Here is an 18777-nt window from a genome sequence, read left to right as displayed (position 1 = left end):
GAGAGAGAGAGAGAGAGAGAGAGAGAGAGAGAGAGAGAGGGAGGGAGGGAGGGAGGGAGGGAGGGAGGGAGGGAGGGAGGGAGGGAGGGAGGGAGGGAGGGAGGGAGGGAGGGAGGGAGGGAGGGAGGGAGGGAGGGAGGGAGGGAGGGAGGGAGGAGAGAGAGAGAGATGGGAGGTGAACAGGGCCCTTTTAAAGGGGAACATAGTGAATGTATACAGGTGGCGCTCTTAGTGGCTACAGCTGAGGACTTATCCTGTCAGAGCCCCAAGAGCAGGCCAGTACAGGTGCCTGAATACTAACACCTAGCATGTACAAAATGCTAGGTTCAATACTCATTACTACAACAACAAAAAACATGGAAATATAAAAGTCAGAAAAGCATGATACATTAAAAAAAAAAAGTGGTGCATGTGCCGGTCTGTGGTGGCGTAATCCCAGCACTCGAGAGGCAGAGGCAGGCAGATCTCTGTGAGTTCAAGGCCGGGCTGGTCTACAAAGTGAGTGCCAGGACAGGCTCCAAAGCTACACAGAGAAACCCTGTCTCAAGAAACAAAAATCAAACAAAAACAAAAACAAAAAACGGTGCATGCATGTACACAACTGTGATAATGAATATTTAAAACAATAATAAAATACAAGGCAACAGTAAAACTAGAGAGAGAGGAAGGTGGATAAGCAAGAGTCACTTCAGTCAAGCACTGGCTTCACCAGCAGTCCTACACTGATATTACCTCTGAAATTAAAGTTTCCAGAGCTTTACAATGAAATTTATGTCAAATTAATTTCTGGGACTCAATGAAGCTGAAAATGAATTCATAATGAGGTGCATTTAGCAGGAGTGTGTAGGGGCATGGAGGGGGTGATCAAAGAGGTCCCCTTCCTGCCGTTAGCTCTAATTTCCTGATTATGACACCTCTTCCTCTCACACAACACATAATCTAAGAAATGATATGCTTTTACAATTACTGTATATGCAGGGTGTGTGACCAAATGGAAGCTGAGTATTGCTGTGTTATTATGGATCAGCATTATTATTAGTTGGGAATCAACAATGTTCATAATCTTGAGGTATAATGAAAAGAGTTTTTGAGCTAGAGATTAATACTTTAATTTAGGCATACTTATAATTCTAATATAATGCATACACCCTGAGAAAATGATTATCTCGGAGTGGAAAAATTCCTTAAAATATATGCTTCTGCTTCCCTCTCTTTCCAACTGCAGGCCAACAGGAAGGAAGTTAGTATTTCCTATCAAACTGTTCATGTTTTTCATGTACGATGTTGATAGAATTTGAAGTCTAGTTTAAAGAAATTTAGTTTTTTTCATTAAAATTGTCCTGTAATGAGCCAGGCATGGTGTTGCATGCCTGTAATCCCAGCACCAGAGAGGTGGAGGCAGGGGGATCTGGAATTCAAGGCCCATCTCAACTAAATAGCAAACTCTAGGCTAGTCGAGGATACCTGAGACTGTGTCTCAGAAAAACAAACAAGCCCAAATGTTCTGTAAACCTTCTTAAAATTCATGTCATCTCTTTACTCCATTTGCCATGCATTCATACCTTCATTTCACAAGCATCGCATCTGGGCTAAATGATTTTTTTTAAAAAGGGAACTTACTGTTCAATCTCATTCAAATCTCAGAATTCTGAGACAGGCGTTGGAGCTCTCTCTTCCTAAACAACACATTGAACAAGGCACACACGACTAACAGTGCCTATGTCCTAAGCAAGCTTGCCACTATGTGAAGTTGCCTACTAACTAAACGGCATAGCCAAGCCATCCCTGGGCAAACTGTCTGGGGAGTAGCCTATAGGTTACAAGGAACAGCCACCAGAACAGAGCCCCACAAAACAAGGTGTGTTATGTTGCTGCTTTACTGATAGAGACAGAGCACTCACCTCTATCAGGACATGTGGTATCATCTCTCTGAGGAACAAACACTCTTCCAGCAGCCAGTGAGCGAGCGACTCTTTGTGTGTCATATAGATGCCCTGATATTATTGCATGGATGTTGAGGTATAGATTGAGTATAATAGAATCAATAATACAGGGCAGCAGATAATTATCTATTCATAGATAATTCACAAGGCAGCCATGGCTTCGGAGCTGTCAGTTATCATCTCTGTCATCTGCTAGGAAAGCATCCTAGACCTGCTCTAACAGTTCAGGTCGCACTACCTCTGCCCCAGGGGGTGGGAGAGGGTTTCCTAGCTGCATCCCTTCTAGTTCTGCCTACTCTGCCTCGACTTCTCCTTGTAACATTGTTTACTTTTCTTTCTTTATCAATGTTTCGTTTCTTTATCTAAACCCCCCAAGCCCCTTTATAGATGAAACCATAGTATAATCATGCAGAGAATGAGCTAAATTAACTTTAAAAGCTCATTTATTCGCCCTTACCACGAACATAAAATCTACTGAACTGCTGCGTTTTTAACTAGACGTGCTAGATATTTCTTTCCACCTCTCGGAATATACAAAACCTAATTAATAAATATTCAGTTAGACGTCTATAAAATATAATATCACTCACTCCATTGATTGCTCAATGGGTTATTTATAAAATTTCCATCGTTTGTGAAAACAACTTGAGTATGAGTTAGACATTCACTCGACCAAGAATTCTTGAATGTACACAGACATTGCCAAGAAAGTCAGCCAATTACAACAAGAGCTGTTGTTCCATTCTATAAAGCACTAGGTACCTTACATATTCACAAATAAAAATACCCCCTTTTCCAGGAACAAGAACATGACATGTAAAACAAGCCACTGCTGGGTGAAACACAACACCCGCAAAATCAGCAAATCAGGCATAAAATATTTACAGGCTTCCAGTCGCCCAGGGTGAGTTACCTGGAGAATTGCGGTCGACTCCTGAATCCCACACTTTCTGTCCCTGCACAGCCCTCCCTGTGCCACCCCAGACTGCTTGGCACTGCCCCAAGCCTCCCAGGACTGCTCCAGGAGTCCCACTATTGCCCTGTTCTAATTTCACTTCTGTTGCTGTAATAATATACACTGGCAAAAAAGAAGTTTGGGAGGAAAAGGAGCTTCTTTCAGATTATATTCCAAGTTACTGTCCATCAAACAGAAACTTCTAACATCTGGTCATATCATATGCACAGTGAAGAGCAAAGAGGTGTGCAAACATGCTCACTGGCTTGCCCAGTAGTTCTCAGTTTACTTTCTCCACGCTTACCGATTAGGACCACTGCCTTAGGATTAGTGTTGTCCACGTTGGGCAGGCTCATCCCACATCAATTAACTTAATTATGAAAATCCCCTGAAGACGCACCCACAGTGGCCAACCCACTGAAAGCACTTGAGGGCCTGGGTAGACGGTTCAGTGGGTCAGAGCACAAGCTATAAGAACATGAGGGCCCATGTTGCCTGCAGAGGTGGCCTAGATGATGCTGCAACATCAGAAATAGGAACCATGGCACTCACCTGATACAGGCTTCATATGAGCACCTGCTGCAGAAGCCCTACTCTGCCCTGTGCTCACTCACCACCAGTGATGGCCACAAAACCACCTGCAGGACCCCGCTGCATACCATGCCTGTTAAAGCATACACAGAGATTATTATCTTCTTTTAGTGTTTGGAAATGGCACTTCATTGTACTCTTGGTCCTTTGTAACAGGAATCAGAGATTTTGCCATGAAACCAGACAGTTTTGAAGTACAACCTTGGCTGACATTCTTTAGGTGCTGTCTACATTGCGTTTTGAGATAGGGTCTTTCTTTAACTTGGAACTCACCAAGCAGGCTAGGCTAGCTGGCCTGTGAGGCCCAGGGATCCTCCTGTCTCCACCTCCCCAGAACTAGGGTTACAAGTGTGTGTGACATTGTACCTGTATTTTATGTGGGTTCTAGGGGAGTGAACTTGGGTCCTCATATTTGTAAGGCAAGCACTTTAACTGTCTGAGCTAGCTCCCCAGGGCTGGTGTGCATGCAGATCCTTGACCTCCCATGAACTACGGCAATTTTCATTAAAAACTGCCACATTCTTCTGTACACAAGAAGCTTTCAAATGCGTAAAAATAGATCATGTTCTGTCTTACACACACACACACACACACACATGCACACACACACACACAGACCTGCACTCCAATTAGCCACAGAAGATGATGATGAAGAAAGATAGATGATAGATAGATATAGATATATGCTGATGATAGACAGATAATGATAATGATAGATAGATAGATAGATAGATAGATAGATAGATAGATGAGCATTCCAAGGCTGACCTCAAACAAAACCTGTCCCTTGTATTCTCTTCCAAGCTATTACTCTACTGTTATTACAAAGTGCTAAACCACTCCCAAGTCCCAAAGAAATCATAGATGGATTGTTAAGGATCGACTTCATGCAATAAGCGATCATCGGAAAAAAAGGATTTTTATCTGAACCTTGCCTGGCACTGCCATTTCTCTAATAGAATATGTTTTATATTTCATAATAAGCCATGAAAGTGAGTAGACAATGACCAAGCCATTTGCACTCCTGCCAAAGAGCAAAACCCCAAGCCACTCTAGTGTTCCTCAAGGAGACCCATCAGACTCCTGAACTCACTCAGGGAAGAGCAGAGGCCTCCCTTCACCTGAAGAGGGAGCCATTAAAGGAAAAGAAGGATGTACACTCAATTCCTGTACCCACAACTTTCCCCTCCCCCTTGAAAATCAGCAGAGAGAACTAGTGTCCAAAGAGACAGCCTTATCTGCCCTTTCTAACGCTGTGCTAGGGATGTTACACAGCCTGGGCTACAGTGCTCAGGAAAGCCCTATTGCTGAATGGATGAGTGCTCCTGAGGCTAGACTAAAGATGTGTGTCATCCTTAGAGTGCTACTGAATGACAGAACTATCTCTTCTCTCCACAAGGAAGAAGTCCTCAGAAAGTGAAGCCAGTAGGCAAAGGAATTCTGCTGTCAACTTGTTTAATTACAAAAGTCAAAAACTACTGGAGACCCTGTCCATTAATGAATGGTCCTGGTCAATGAATGAATCTACATCCTTCCTGCCTAAAGCCATCTCTCCTCAGGATTTTGGTCACTCTGGGCTGTATATCTAGAGCTTGTCCTAAAACAACTCTTTCACCAATCACTGTCTTTACTGTAAAGTTTTCAAAAATTATGTAAGTGCAGTTAATAGAGAATGCATGTATGAACTGAACTCAGAGGTTCACACTCACCAAGCACACATATACACGCACATGTATTCCCTTGCACACACATGGGATTTACCTTGCCATGCATTTATAACACACACATTAAAGGAAAAGCAGTCAGTCACCAGGCAGAATGGGTAAGATTTTAATATTTCAATTTAGCCACCTATCCCTTCCAATCCTGTCTAAGTGGGAAGGCTGAGCCTGTCACAATCATCACCTAGTCAATTGAATTATTGTCAAGGTTCATACAGACCTCCTTGCTTGGACTTTCAACTCTGTAAAGATAACTGTGAATTTTTGTAATTCTTTCCTATGGTCTTAACACACAGGAGCTATAGGTGGGTCATTTGGAAAAGATAAATGACAGAAGAAAGGAAGGTGGGTGATTTACAAGTGTGTGAAGATGGTTTAATGAACTATTTCTAGGGAGGACTGGGAAAGACTTTTCCCTTATTCTGGGTTTCTCTTTCTGGACTAAATGACTGGGTATGGAGGTGCCTCTGTTTCAGGAATACACCGCATAATTAAGATGCTTGATTGATAACTCCGGTTGGGTCTTGGTTTGGGTTTAATTAACAGGTAATTATGGTCTTGTTTTGACTAAAGACAAGCAGTTAGTTAAAGACTCAGCCAAGGAGCTTCTCTGACCACACCACACTGTGCTGTCATTGGTCCAGAGGTAGATGGCTTCAGGCTTCTACATCCTTCCTGCCTAAAGCCATCTCTCCTCAGGATTTTGGTCACTCTGGGCTGTATAGCTAGAGCTTGTCCTAAAACAAACTTCCCCTATATGAAAGACCACGCTTATTTGCCTAAGCTCCTTCCTGTCCTCTTGTGCCTGGTGCCCTGAGTCTAAGAGCACAGTGGCAATAAAACAGTTTTGCTACCAGAGGCTGAAGGAGAGATAACAGATCTGAAGATCTCCGATTCCCAACTTAGCATTTATCATTTTGAAGGAAAACCAGTTACTAATTATGATGGATCACCATGTGGTTATTGGCATACAACTTAGCAAGAGTTTAAAATACTGCATGTCATTGACACAACAAAGTTCCCTCCGTCTCTATTAGTTTATGTTAGTAAATATCTGGGAAAACAGGAGTAAATTTGAGAATAGAGGACCACTGCGCCCTAGCAATAAATAATCATTATACACAATTGCATGTCCATTGGGGACAGATCCACCTCCTCAATCAACACACTGTCAGCTACTGTCCTTTTCTTACACAGGGCTAAGAACTAAGATAAGATGATACATCACAAGGACACATGCGTGCGTGCGTGCGTGCGTGCGTGCGTGTGTGTGTGTGTGTGTGTGTGTGTGTGTGTGTGTGTGTGTGTGTGTGTAGAAACTCCCACCAGGAAAAGAAAATGAAATTCAAGCATATGGAACAAAAGAAACAATATTAAACTTCCAGCAGCTAAAGAGCCTGTTTATGTAACTGGAGAGATGGCTCAGAGGTTAAGAGCACTGTCTGTTCTGCCAGAGGTCCTGAGTTCAATTCCGAGCAACCACACAGTAGCTCACAGCCATCTATAATGAGATCTGATGCTCTCTTCTGTCATGCTAGCATGTATGTAGACAGAACACTGTATACATAAGAAAGAGAGAAAGAAAGAAAGAAAGAAAGAAAGAAAGAAAGAAAGAAAGAAAGAAAGAGAGAGAGAAAGAAAGAGAGAAAGAAAGAAAGAGAGAAAGAAAGAGAGAAAGAAAGAGAGGAAGAAAGAGAGGAAGAAAGAAAGAAAGGCATCTTTTTAAAAATTGAAAAATAGCCTGTTTTTTTTCGTGTGTTTTTGTTTTGTCTTGTCTTTCACTTTTTTTCTCACTATGAAGTCCTAGCTGGCCTGGAACTCAATATGTAGGCCAAGCTTGACTCAAACTCACTGAGATCTCCTTGCCTTTGCCTCCTGAGTCCTGACATTACTATGTCAAGATTTGTTTTGTTTTTGGTTAGTTGGTTGGTTGGTTGGTTGGTTGGTTGGTTGGTTGGTTGGTTGGTTGGTTGGTTTTTAAAGGCAGAGTTTCTCTGTGTAACAGTTCTGGCTCTCCTGGAACTCACTCTGTAGACCAGACTGGCCTTGAACTTACTGGGATCAACCTGCCTGTGCCTCCCAAGTGCTGGGATTAAAGGTGTACACCACCACAGCCCAGCTTTTTAAAGGTTTTTTATTTTAAGTTTTTATTTTTATTTTATGTGCATTGGTATTTTTTCTACATGCAGGCTTGAGGGTGCCAGATCACTGGAACTGGAGTTACAGGTAGTTGTGAGCTGCTGTGTGGGAGCTGGAAATTGAACCCAGGTCCTCTGGAAGAGCAGCCAGTGCTCTTATCCTGTTAGCCATCTCTCCAGCCCCTTTGTTTTGTTTTTGAGACAGAATCTTGCTCTGCTGGTCTTAAACCTTTGACACTGCTGCTTTGAGATCCTGAGCACTGGGATTGCAGGCATGCACTACCACAACAGACTAAAATATTTTTTAAAATAGAAACTGCAAAGATTAAATTGCTATTGTATTTATACTGCATATAAAACACACTAGGGGAGTTGCAGTTTTAATTGTAAAAGATCGATATGTGTATCAATATAATGTAAGCTTTCTTGGTAGTTATTTAAACTTATGATGAGAAAAACAGATGCCAGCTTAAAACTGTGTCAAGTTCCATGATGTTAAAATGTGTGTGCATATGTCGTGTGACTTTTCCTGCAGAGACAAAAAGAAAGAAGTGTCTACTCACTTCACATAGAGAGAGCATAGACAGTCCAAAGCAAGGATACCATCCAAGGTCAGCTTGGTGACCTGAGTTCACTGGGGTCAGTGGCAGGGCCAGGGGCGAACCACAGGCAGTTACAATACGAAGAAATTTCACCCCAGTTAGCTGTTGACCCCTGGGCTTCTATAACACCAGTGTAGGATAAAGACTGTTGCTTTGGTCTAGGCATTGATTTATCCCTCCCAGTTTTTAATTGTAACTTGACACCAATGTGATAATATCAAGAGGTGGGTGTTTGGGAAGTAGTTAAGTTCTGAGGGCTCTGAATGTATAGATGTATAGATGGTTGGGATTTCCCTGTGAGAGGAGTTTAAGGGCTACCCCTTAAAGACATGGAGAAGGCCCATTCATAATGCATAGTAGACTACCTCAACTTCCCCAGAAGACTTCTGCTGGATATTTATAAACCACTGACTTTATGATGCCTTCTGCTGCTCCCATTGGCTACCTAATATTTATGCTTTTAGTTTTGCTAGTTACACACTTTAATAAGCTTACTCATCCAAAACCAAAAGCACAGCTATGATAAATCATTCTCTTAACCACACAGAACACACGTTCACTTCTCTAACATCTAGGTGTCACGTGACTTTTTCACAATGTAAGAGCCCTGGGAGGTATGCAACCTGCATACTACTCACTGTCAGTGACCCTCCATGCTGCTGGTCATGGTGAATCTTTGGTGAGATGTCCATGTAAACATTTTCCCGATGCTCCTAAAACCTCTTTCTGGATCCTACTGCCTTTTTCATTCATTAAGCCAGACCTCATTTCCAGAAAAGGGGGTACCATAGAAGAGATGGGGAAAATGCTAGACAATACATTGAAAAGAAGCAAACAGTCATACCATAACATCAGTTGTTTCTCAACATTATGTAGAATGAAAGAAGTCACAGCTGGTCTGTGAAGATGGATTCCAGGAAAGGCCAGGGTATACTTTAAGGCACAAACACAATGACTTCATCTTTCTTTTGGCGATTTTTGTTTACTTTTGATAAAACAATACAATTAACACTCAGATTTATGATTTTGTATTTTTATTTTGTTTTGTTTTGTTTTTACACAAGCTCAAGATGTGCATCCTAGACTGGCCAGTATCATAAGATTCCCTTCCTCAGCCTTCCATGTACTCCATTGGCAACATCACAAATGACTTTAGTTTATTTAAAACCTTATTTAGTTTATTAAGACTGTAACACAAAAATCTAACATGTTATTAATTTCATGTCTGGCTTTCTTGTGTTTGATTCGAATAGACTGGGTTGGGCTTTTTGAGACTCGTCACCACTATGTAGCCCAGGCTGGCCTTGAGCTAACAATCATCCTGCCTTAGCCACCACAGTGCCAGAATTGCAGGTGTTTGCTACCACTTCTAGGTCCATTCCCGGTTTTTTATGTTTTGTTCATCTGTTTGGTTGATTGGTTGGGGTTTTTTGGGGGGGGTGTTTTATTTTAATTGTAGATAGAATAACCATTTATATGATTCTACTTCCAAAGTCCAGACTATAATAGCAAACTTACTACTCAGACTATGGCATTTTTCTCTGTACAGATGGATGATCAAGAAATCAACAACTAGAAATCCCCAAAAGGCATAACAGTAATGACACATTACAGAGAAAGGCAAGTGGGACACATGGCCACAGCTCCCAGCTCAGCCGAGCCTTGTGAGAGTCAGGCTCCTACAGTCAGTCTCAGTCTAAGTAAGGTCTCCAAATTCTGCAAGTGGAGGTAGAGACAGAGGTGGAATAGGGCTGTGGGAAGACGGACAGGTGGAGAGATAGCGCGGGTGATGTAGGCTTGATTAGATCCAGTGTAGGTTAGCTACAAATAGAGGCTCGAGTGCTTAACGGTCCCGTCAGGCTTCATGCTTGCTGAATTGTATATTTATAAAATACTTCCCTCCTCTTTGCCTGATTCGTGTGTGAATAGCAACCCCCCCCCGTGCTCACCAAAAGTCCCAAGAATTATCTAATGCGATTAAAAGGAAAAAGTCAAGAATCGCTGGAACATCACACCTGCCGCCCTGTGAGTTATTGGCCTCTTAAACGTCCATAACCCAGCCCGTCAGTGAGAGCCTTTATTTACCCTTAAGGCACTTGGCAGCTGCTAAATGGCTGTCTATGGCAGTTTGGTGGAGACAATAATAATACATTATAAATCAATGAAAATGAAGTTTTTGCAGTGATAATCTCATAGAGATTTGCCAGCGTTTGTATGAAATTCAATTCTGTTTGATTGCATCAGCATATGCTTCATAGCCGTTCCTGCACTATTGATTTTGAAGGTTCTTATCCATATGTCTAAATTATTTCTATTACATCTTTGCATTACTGTTTAGAAATAACCTAGGTAAACGGAAGCCATTTATTCCATTTTCAGTTGCATTTTCCTCTGGTTCACTCTAGTTCAATGCTCAGGTTGTATTTTGAATGGAAAGAAATGTCTTCCTTGAAAGTCTCCCTTTCTTCAGCAGCAGCTAATATCGCCCTATAATTGCAACATGCCAATTTCCCTTTATAAGACATTTATTGTTGTCACTGTTGTTATTATTTTCACTGTTATCATTTTCTGAGCACCTAGGACTGTTAGGAAGGGTCATGTTTTTCAAATACTGCTTTAAGTGATTTCAGAATTTACGACTACATATTCATCTTCTTTTTAAAAAAACATGAAAAAGTGTGTATAGCAATGAGGACAATTTGTACTCGAAAATACTGATTTCCATCATGGGTCAGATGGGAGAGGGAGGCCAAGGGGACCTTGAGTTCTCCTGAGCGCCTGGTGGCCTCTCATAACTTCCGCCCTGCTGAGCCAGCAGCTTGAGTAGGCAGTGCACTCAGCCACGCCTACTCTGAAGCACAGTAGCAGAACCCTCTGTCCCTCTGTCTCACCAGGCCAACATCCCTCTCTCAGAAGCCCAGTCTCTCTCCAGTCAGAGGTTCAAATACACGTGACCTGTGAGATGGGAACATGTGGAGAAAGGGAAAGTTAATAGAGTCCCTTAATGAGGCTTTCCTGCCTCAGAGTGAAATTGATTTAAAAAAAAAAAGCTCCAAAAGTAGCCTACCATCTGGCCTTATATATTTCTGAACCTCCCGTGTTTCCAGGATACAAGACACTCACTTGCCCAAGCAAGAACACTGCACCCCAAAGTGGCCTGAACTTCCATAGAAAGCATGTCACACAAGGCAAAGAAAGCCATGGCTGTCGCCTTTCAAAAAGAGACTAAACCACAGTACTTTAAAAAGGCACCCAGGCCTGCCTAGACTCCCAAATTGAGGAGGCTGTCTGCTCTTATAGCAGATTTCAACAATTCTACCATGCTTTACCTCTGCAAAAAATCAGCATCGTGTAAGTTGACCTAAAGCACACTTTATTATCTTCTCTGAGATAATTCTAGCTATAAATGAGAATAGGTAGCCCATCGTTATTTTTAAACATATTCAATATAAAAAGTTAATTTGTTTTTATTTTCTATTGCATAACCCCTCCTTTTTATTCCAACCGGTCCCTTAGTCTTTAAATAAGTATTCTAACTGGAAAAATAAATAAATAAAATGAAACACAAACACAACTGATAAGTGGATGTGTATCCTCCTGCCTCTACAGGGTAGAGATGTGGTCAGAGCCAGGTCTCCATGATAGGAAGCCAGATCAAAGAAAGGCAAAGGGTGCTAAACAAGAGGCCCAAGTCTAGCATAGCCTTGGAGCAATTCAGAGGCCATAGTGTCAGATGGTCCCCGGCTCCTGTGAATCCCCAGGGAGGGAACAAACAAGGTCTCTGAGGAAGGTGTGGGGGGTCAAAGAAGCTTTTTCCCATGAGCATCTCCAGTTTCTGTGGCTAAGCTGGAAGCAGCAGCAGAAGGCACACACACAGGTATCTGAGCACACACTGTGAGGCCAGTCCTTCCTCTGCATGCCAGGCTGATGATGATCTGAGAGAGCTGGGCTGGGGTGACTCCTCTTAACGTCACCTGAGGACTAGGCATCAATTTCTTAGTAATGCAAACAGATTTGGTAACCTCGTTTTTAAAATGCCGCATTAACTTTTCCAACTGTAACGTCATCTAAATCAAATCCATGCATACATCTATCTGTACATGCATAGGCACTTTCAGTGAGTCATCACCAGCGACTACCTGTGGCCCCGTTAGTTGACTCTTAATGGCAGAAGGTATGACTTTAAGACTAGAGATATCATTTTAAAGACCAGAAGTATCAAATTCCAGCATAGGGGGTAAAGTTTTTTGGTGTTTATACCATGGCAAGCCATAGCCGCCCTTATTCTATAGTAAAGTGTTAGCTCTACAGATTTTAACATAAACCCTAGTTTTGAGTCTAGCTTGTGCCACCTCTGACTCAGCTTCACGCTTTACCAAAACCTTTTCAAAGAGTTTTATGTGGCGATTTTACAAGTCATTTTCACACTCAACTGCATTAAGTTTGTTCATGCAATAAATATTTGCCAAAGAGCCACACTGGGGATGTCACAGGTATGCCAAAGATGACAGGGTGAAGAAAACACGGATCCGTGGACAAAAGCCAGTGTCCTGCATGGCACATTTCATGCTATCACCTCCTCCTTTTTAAAATGTTAGAGACCAAACCACTGCAAACGCGAGCCTGGCCATGTATATGGAAAGACCAGGGCTCCCACACTACAGAATCAGCACACTGGCAAATGCCAGGCTGTGAAATGCTTTTCATTCCCTGGGGCATGGATCCACCTAGACCTGACTCCTTATAGACAATCCCTATATTTTTATCCTCTAAAATTAGCCTCAGCATTTTGGTCACACATAGACACATGCAGTATCTTCTGCAGTGGCACTAGATATGAAGGCATCTGGTTCTTTGAAGAAAGGATCACATCACAGATAGACCCACACCTTTCCTGCCCTCCCCTAATCTCCAATGCTAGTCAAGTAATCTCCCAGTGAGCTAGAAGCCAGCCAGCCTTGGAGTTTTGACTCATTATCAGGGTAAGCGTCAAAATATTTAAAAGTGAAAGTTGGCGGGTCCCCTCACATGCAGGTGCACACACAAACATCGGTGCTCTCTATTGTTATCTTAACAGCTGCTGGTCTCGCTACCAGTCAGAGTATGGTAGGGTTGTCAAGATGGCACTGCTAACCCTCCCTGAGCCGAGCCCCACTGTCTGGGCATCTAACATCCTATGGGGAGAGCTTCTTTGGGAGGCCAAGTCCAACGAACACCAAGCCTCCTTCACTCTGTCCTCATCACGTGCGGAAGGCAGTCTGCCCCTTCCTGTCCACAGACTTCCGCTCCTCCATCTCCAGAGCCAGCTTTTGTGCTTTTCATTGTGTGGTGTCGTGGCTTGTTTTCTGGGAAGTCGTTTGACTGGAATCTGCTTCCCATTCATGGTTTCCTTCGGGCTTTCCAGCCAGCATTGGACCACCGAACTGTACCAGGAACATGAGAGCACGGACCGCATCTTCCCACCAGAGGCAGAACGTCACATGACCAGGCTCATGACTGAGCCAGGACCAGGGACCGGTTCTCTGCCTGAGCCCAGCGAACAGTCCTCAGCTGGAAACATCTGTGAGCGCATGAAGACGGAAGTGTGCGCCCCTTCACTGAGAAAACCAAGCAGGGGTTGCTGCAAAAGGCTGAGCAAAAAAACTCATTCCCGCCAAAAGAGAAATCATATGAAGACAACACTCATGCTCTTCAATGTTTGTCAGATCTTGTTACACTTTTGAGAACACACAACAGTGACTGAGAGAGGCTTTCAAATAACAGCCTGCATGTGCGAGGAGGATTCGGTCTCAGCCTTTCAGGCCCTGGTGGGTTCCCTGAGACTGACTACACATGCACCCCGCACCCCCAGCATGGAGAGGGCTGGGGCCAGCTCCTGTAGACACTTTGAGAAGCATGGTCTCTGGGGCCCTGAGGGGCAAACGCCCGAGGTTCACTGCTGGTGACGGCGGCTGTCACTGTGTGGTGGGTAAGCACCGGCTTGTGCTGAGGAAGAGGAGCGCAGGACAAAGGTTTGGGTTCCAACGCTGCACCGTCCAGGCCCTTGCATCGCAGTAAAGGAAGGTGCTAGTGGCTTCTCCAGCCTCGTGCGCGCTTTCTTCAGCCTTGGCTTTTTCCCATTTTCCACATGTGCTCTCTTCCTCTCTGAGCTGCCTCTTTCTCCTTTTTCAATCTTTCTCATCTTGCCCTTCCATTGTTATTCACCCTGTTTATTGCTTCAAGCAACCCTGACATAGTGGACGTCATCTGAAACCACAAACGACAGGATGCAATAAGCTGGAGAATAGCGCAATCTGGGGAAAGTTCTTCATTCACTCTTGCTCCTAACTCTCTGTCTTCTTATCCTACATAGAAAATAAAAAAATCAATACCACCTCACAGGGCTTGATAAAAGCCCTGGCCGAGTACAGCAGGCATGCTGGATATAGTAAATTAAAGTGATCAAAATTTTCCAGTCGACTCTGCCTGTAGCCTACATAAACTAACAACCCTGTCTGCCCAGTGTCCATCAGCTGGAAGCTTTATTTTATCTGGGCCTCTGATTATCTGGGGGAATGAATACATATACCTGCCTGGGCCAGGGAGTCTCAATCTCCGTGGGAGAATAAATGTGGCCATGGATGGGTTGCAGGGGTGAGGTGAAGGGGGAAAGCACCTGTCTTCATAGACAAGCAAATACACTCACAAGCAATATGCAGACAAGAATACCCGTGTGCTGAAGCATAGAGTATAGGGTGAACAACCGGCCCTGGTGCTGGAGCAAAGGGTGTGGGCTTGCCAGACGGTCCCCAGCTCTGATCCCTCATTGGTGGACAATGTTAAGTACCTGGCTCAATGAGCCAAGAGTTTCCACCTTCAAAACAGCAATTACAGTTACAGTTGGAGCAAAGAAAGATGCTGAAAACCTTAGCCTAAGAATGTCAGACCTGTGCGTAACAGCATCTTTGCAAACACAACTGACACAAAGTTACTTTCTTCAGACTTGTGAGCAGTCAAACAGAAAGTGCTTGCACAATGCACGCCATAGAAACTGAAATATTGTTGCTTTCACCTCAGAGGGAGATCATTTTCCATCTAATTAAACAGGCATTCAGGGTGCATATTTCTGATAGACTAAATTATGAAAAAAGTTCCATTTTAACTGCAGCTTTTCGAGTACAACTTACTAATATAGAACAGGCATTTAATTTAGCTTAGAGCAATACTCATATGAGCTTGGCTAAAGCCCACCAGGCTGACTGCAGCAAGAGATGGAACAGCTCTGCTCTCCATAGTGATAGCTGAGAATTCACAGACATCTCCAGCAGAAGCCCCGGTCCTCCCATCAGACCTGTGACCCTTGTTAGTTAACTGACATTTGTCCAGCATTGGAAATGAACTCAAGCTTTCCATCAGCTATCAGAGAAATACAGTAGAAATCGAATCCCAGAGCCAATCAGCATGCCAGACCAGCCATAGAACAGCCAGGGGTGCAATCAGACAGCCAGGGGCCATACACTGACCCCCAGCAAAGCCCATGTGAACACAAACACACTTTCAGGTCAAGACACATCCCAAATTGCCTCTGAGATAAAGAACTAAACTTGAGGGATGGAGAGATAGCTGGTTGTAAAGTGTTTGCCTTGCAAGAATAACAACCAAAGTAGTCACTTTTAATCCCAGCTCTGGGAAAAGAGGGGTAGGAGGGTTCCTGGGACTTGGTGGACATCCAGCCTAGCCTACTTGGCAAGTTCCAGGCTAATGAAAGTCCGGTCTCAAAAAAACAATGCAAACCATGCTGGAGGAATGACACCCAAGACTGTCCTCTGGCCTGCACTTGTGTGAGTGCATACACCCACACACATACAAATGTACACACACACACACACACACACACACACAAAAGCTAAATTCAAGATCTTGCCAACCTCCTCACCTGAGCAACACTGCTCGTGCATTAGGCACTGTACACAATAAGAAGTGTAGCTGTGGCCAGTGGTTTTGAGTGGGTTAGAGGTATTCTGGGGCTAGGAGAAGTGAGCAGGGATAAGACCAGAGCAGGGTTCTTGTCTAGCTCTTCTGCTTTCTGGGGGAGGGGACATTCCCTAAGCCTTGAATTTCTCAGAGGTACATTTGGGGTGATCAAAGTATCAACAAGGTCAGACCACAGGCTGGAGAAAGCCAGAAAGACACTAAAACCTGCACTAAGAAAACAGTAGAGGGAAGGGACATGGTGAACCCTCTTCTTGAGGAGCGTGGCTGCTTCCAGACTCAGATATGCATGCGGAGAAGTGGGGAAAGTAGACCAGACCCTGGGCAAGAGCATGGCTGTCAATGTGGGAGCTTTAAACCACACATACTGTATTCTGAGGATTTTCAAATCCACATCAGCGTAGACAGATGAAGACAACGAAGCCCACACACCCATCGACTCACCTTGACAGTTGTGAGCATACATGGCAGGTGCATGTCACAAGTGTTCCTATAACCCACCGCATCTTCTCAGAGCAATCTCAGTTGAAAATGTCTCCTTTATAACACAACCATATCATCATTGCCCGCTTAAAATTATTCCTATTAATAAACAGAGAGAGGGGAGGGAGGGAGGGAAGGAGGGAGGGAAGGAGGGAGGGAGGGAGGGAGGAAGGGAGGGGGAAGAGAGAGAGAGAAGGGGAGAGAAAGAGAGAGAGAGAGAGAGAGAGAGTTAGTTTTGTACTCCATATGGGATGAGAATTCTACTCTACATCATCTGCTGCTTAAGTCAGCATCCCTAGCCTAGAACTCTCAAAGCAAGCTGGAAGGCTCAGGACCCATATATGACCACGGCTTCGATTAGGAAATAGCCTCGATTTCATCTCCTCGGCCCAGAGCCTTTAAGTTTTTCCTCCCTTCACAGCTATTGACCACAACCTGGGACTCACAGAAATTCCTAAGAAGATGTGACTCTCAGAAATGAACTGAAGCTCAAGTTAGTGCCCTGGATCCCCAGGAGCCACAAGTCCCTCCACACTTTGCCACATCTTTTTACCCAGACCATGCCTCGACACTAGCACCCAGCTTTGGAGACTCCGCTGGAGAGAAGACACACTCTTGATCAGTGATGTCTTCACATATAGCACTGTGACACCAAGCTTCCTCAGCACCTCCCTTCAAGATAGAACTCCCCCAATACTTTTTTCTCTTGCCTTTCGACATCAAAGCCATCGGACACGACGAGGATCCTCCCCAAGTGTCCTCCTACTGACACCAGCTGGCCCGGGATTCAAACCCCATGGGCTGTGAGGTCTGGAAAAAGAGGACGCCTGGCCCATATGGCCAGCAGGCTCCACCCTGATGCCTGGAGACACAGACAGCTGGCTCTTCTTGCAAGACCCAACCTGGTGTCGCCTGAAGACTTGATTAGCTGGCTAGGGAGACAAGCATGCTGAATCAACACTTCCAGGGAGGCCACACAAGGCTTGCATGCCAGGGGAGAAGTGACATCAGCCAGAGAATAAACAGAGAGGAGGCGACCGAGGAAGGGGACTGGCTGAAACACTAAGGCCTGCCTACTTTCCTTTTGCCCCAGAGGCAAGGCACTTTCTCTTACTATTTCTCCGACACACAAACATTCCACCTTCCCCGCTCATTTCTGATTGGTTTGAATGAAGGGATAGAAATGGAGAAGTTCCCCCATGTGATAAAATGCCTGGCAAATGTCAGGATGGAGACAACAGGAGAGTAGCCATTTCCTCCGGGGCCCTGTTTGTAAACTTGCGGTTCGCAGACAACTGTAGGAGACTGAGCCGGGTGCTGGCCATTGACCAGCCCTGAGGAAACAGTCTATGAGCAGGAGACAGGCAGCAGAGCTCTCCCATTCAGAGATTTGGAGAGGGAAATCCAGTCATTCATTTACAGTTTCAGATTTAATAGCCCACACCATTCTTATGTCAAGGGAATTGCCAGAAATTAAAATGATTCCTGAAATCAATGTAGACCCCCCAACATTAAAATTATTTTTAAACATGTTCTCGTTGAGGGAGAATTTCATCGCAAACTACAATTAACAAGGCTGGGGAATGTGGCAGCCGTAACGAGAGAGGCTCATTCACGGTCCTCTGGTTCCCAGCCAGCAGCAAAGAGCCCGGTCTGCTTCCACAAGCCACCAAGTCCCCCATGGGTCTGTTTGAGCCAGCAACTGGGCTGGAAGGCTGTGGCCGCTCTACACCCTCCCTCCCAGCAAACAGCCCACGACAGTCTCTTTTTGGCTCAATCTGTTTCTCCCTCTTGTCTGATATTTTCAAGGGTTTTTAATCACGACTCCAGCAGATTGATCAATGACAGATATGAGCAACAACTTTTGCATGCTAACGGTGCCGGATTTTTTATCTGAGAAAATATTTCTCCCCTAAAAAGCCTCTGCAGGGCTGTGTATTAATTAAAATCTAAATACTAAATATTGATTGATGCGTTATCAGGCCATAGCAGTTGGGTCCTGCCACATTGATTTTTTCCTGTGATTTATTATCATATTTAAGAAAAATCATTTTGTGTGATTATACGAGGAAATAGACTTTAGTGAGGGTGTAATTCTTTTGTATCACTTTTGTTGTGTGGAGGACGGGCCAATTCCTCAATCGGGGCTGAGATTGCTGATACCCTTCGCCGCCTCCTCACTGTGGCCTCGGCAGCTTGTGCGTTAAGCCTGCTTGGTCTTGTCATTAGGAATAATGGCTGCTAGTATTAGGTCCTTAATCACAGCTGAGATTAACAGATGGATGAGCCTAAGTTCTTAAAATTATCTAGTTATTAACAGGTATTTCTTTTTATCACATTAATGACATTGTTGCAGGGGACTTTTCTTCTTTC

At 44.1% G+C, this 18777-nt stretch overlaps 1 long non-coding RNA gene across 1 annotated transcript in view; it reads right to left on the bottom strand.

Moving 5' to 3' along the window:
* The window catches only part of LOC121144309, a 112265-nt gene that overhangs the window by 66578 nt on the left and 26910 nt on the right, over positions 1-18777 (bottom strand). Inside the window, exon 2 of the long non-coding RNA XR_005881636.1 lies at positions 16366-16503. This is a non-coding gene — a long non-coding RNA (uncharacterized LOC121144309). The remainder of the gene's footprint in view (positions 1-16365; positions 16504-18777) is intronic.

Source organism: Mesocricetus auratus, unplaced genomic scaffold (assembly GCF_017639785.1).
Source record: "Mesocricetus auratus isolate SY011 unplaced genomic scaffold, BCM_Maur_2.0 Super-Scaffold_100015, whole genome shotgun sequence".
In the NCBI taxonomy this organism is placed as follows: Eukaryota; Metazoa; Chordata; class Mammalia; order Rodentia; family Cricetidae; genus Mesocricetus; species Mesocricetus auratus.
This window is presented reverse-complemented; position numbering and strand designations above follow the sequence as displayed.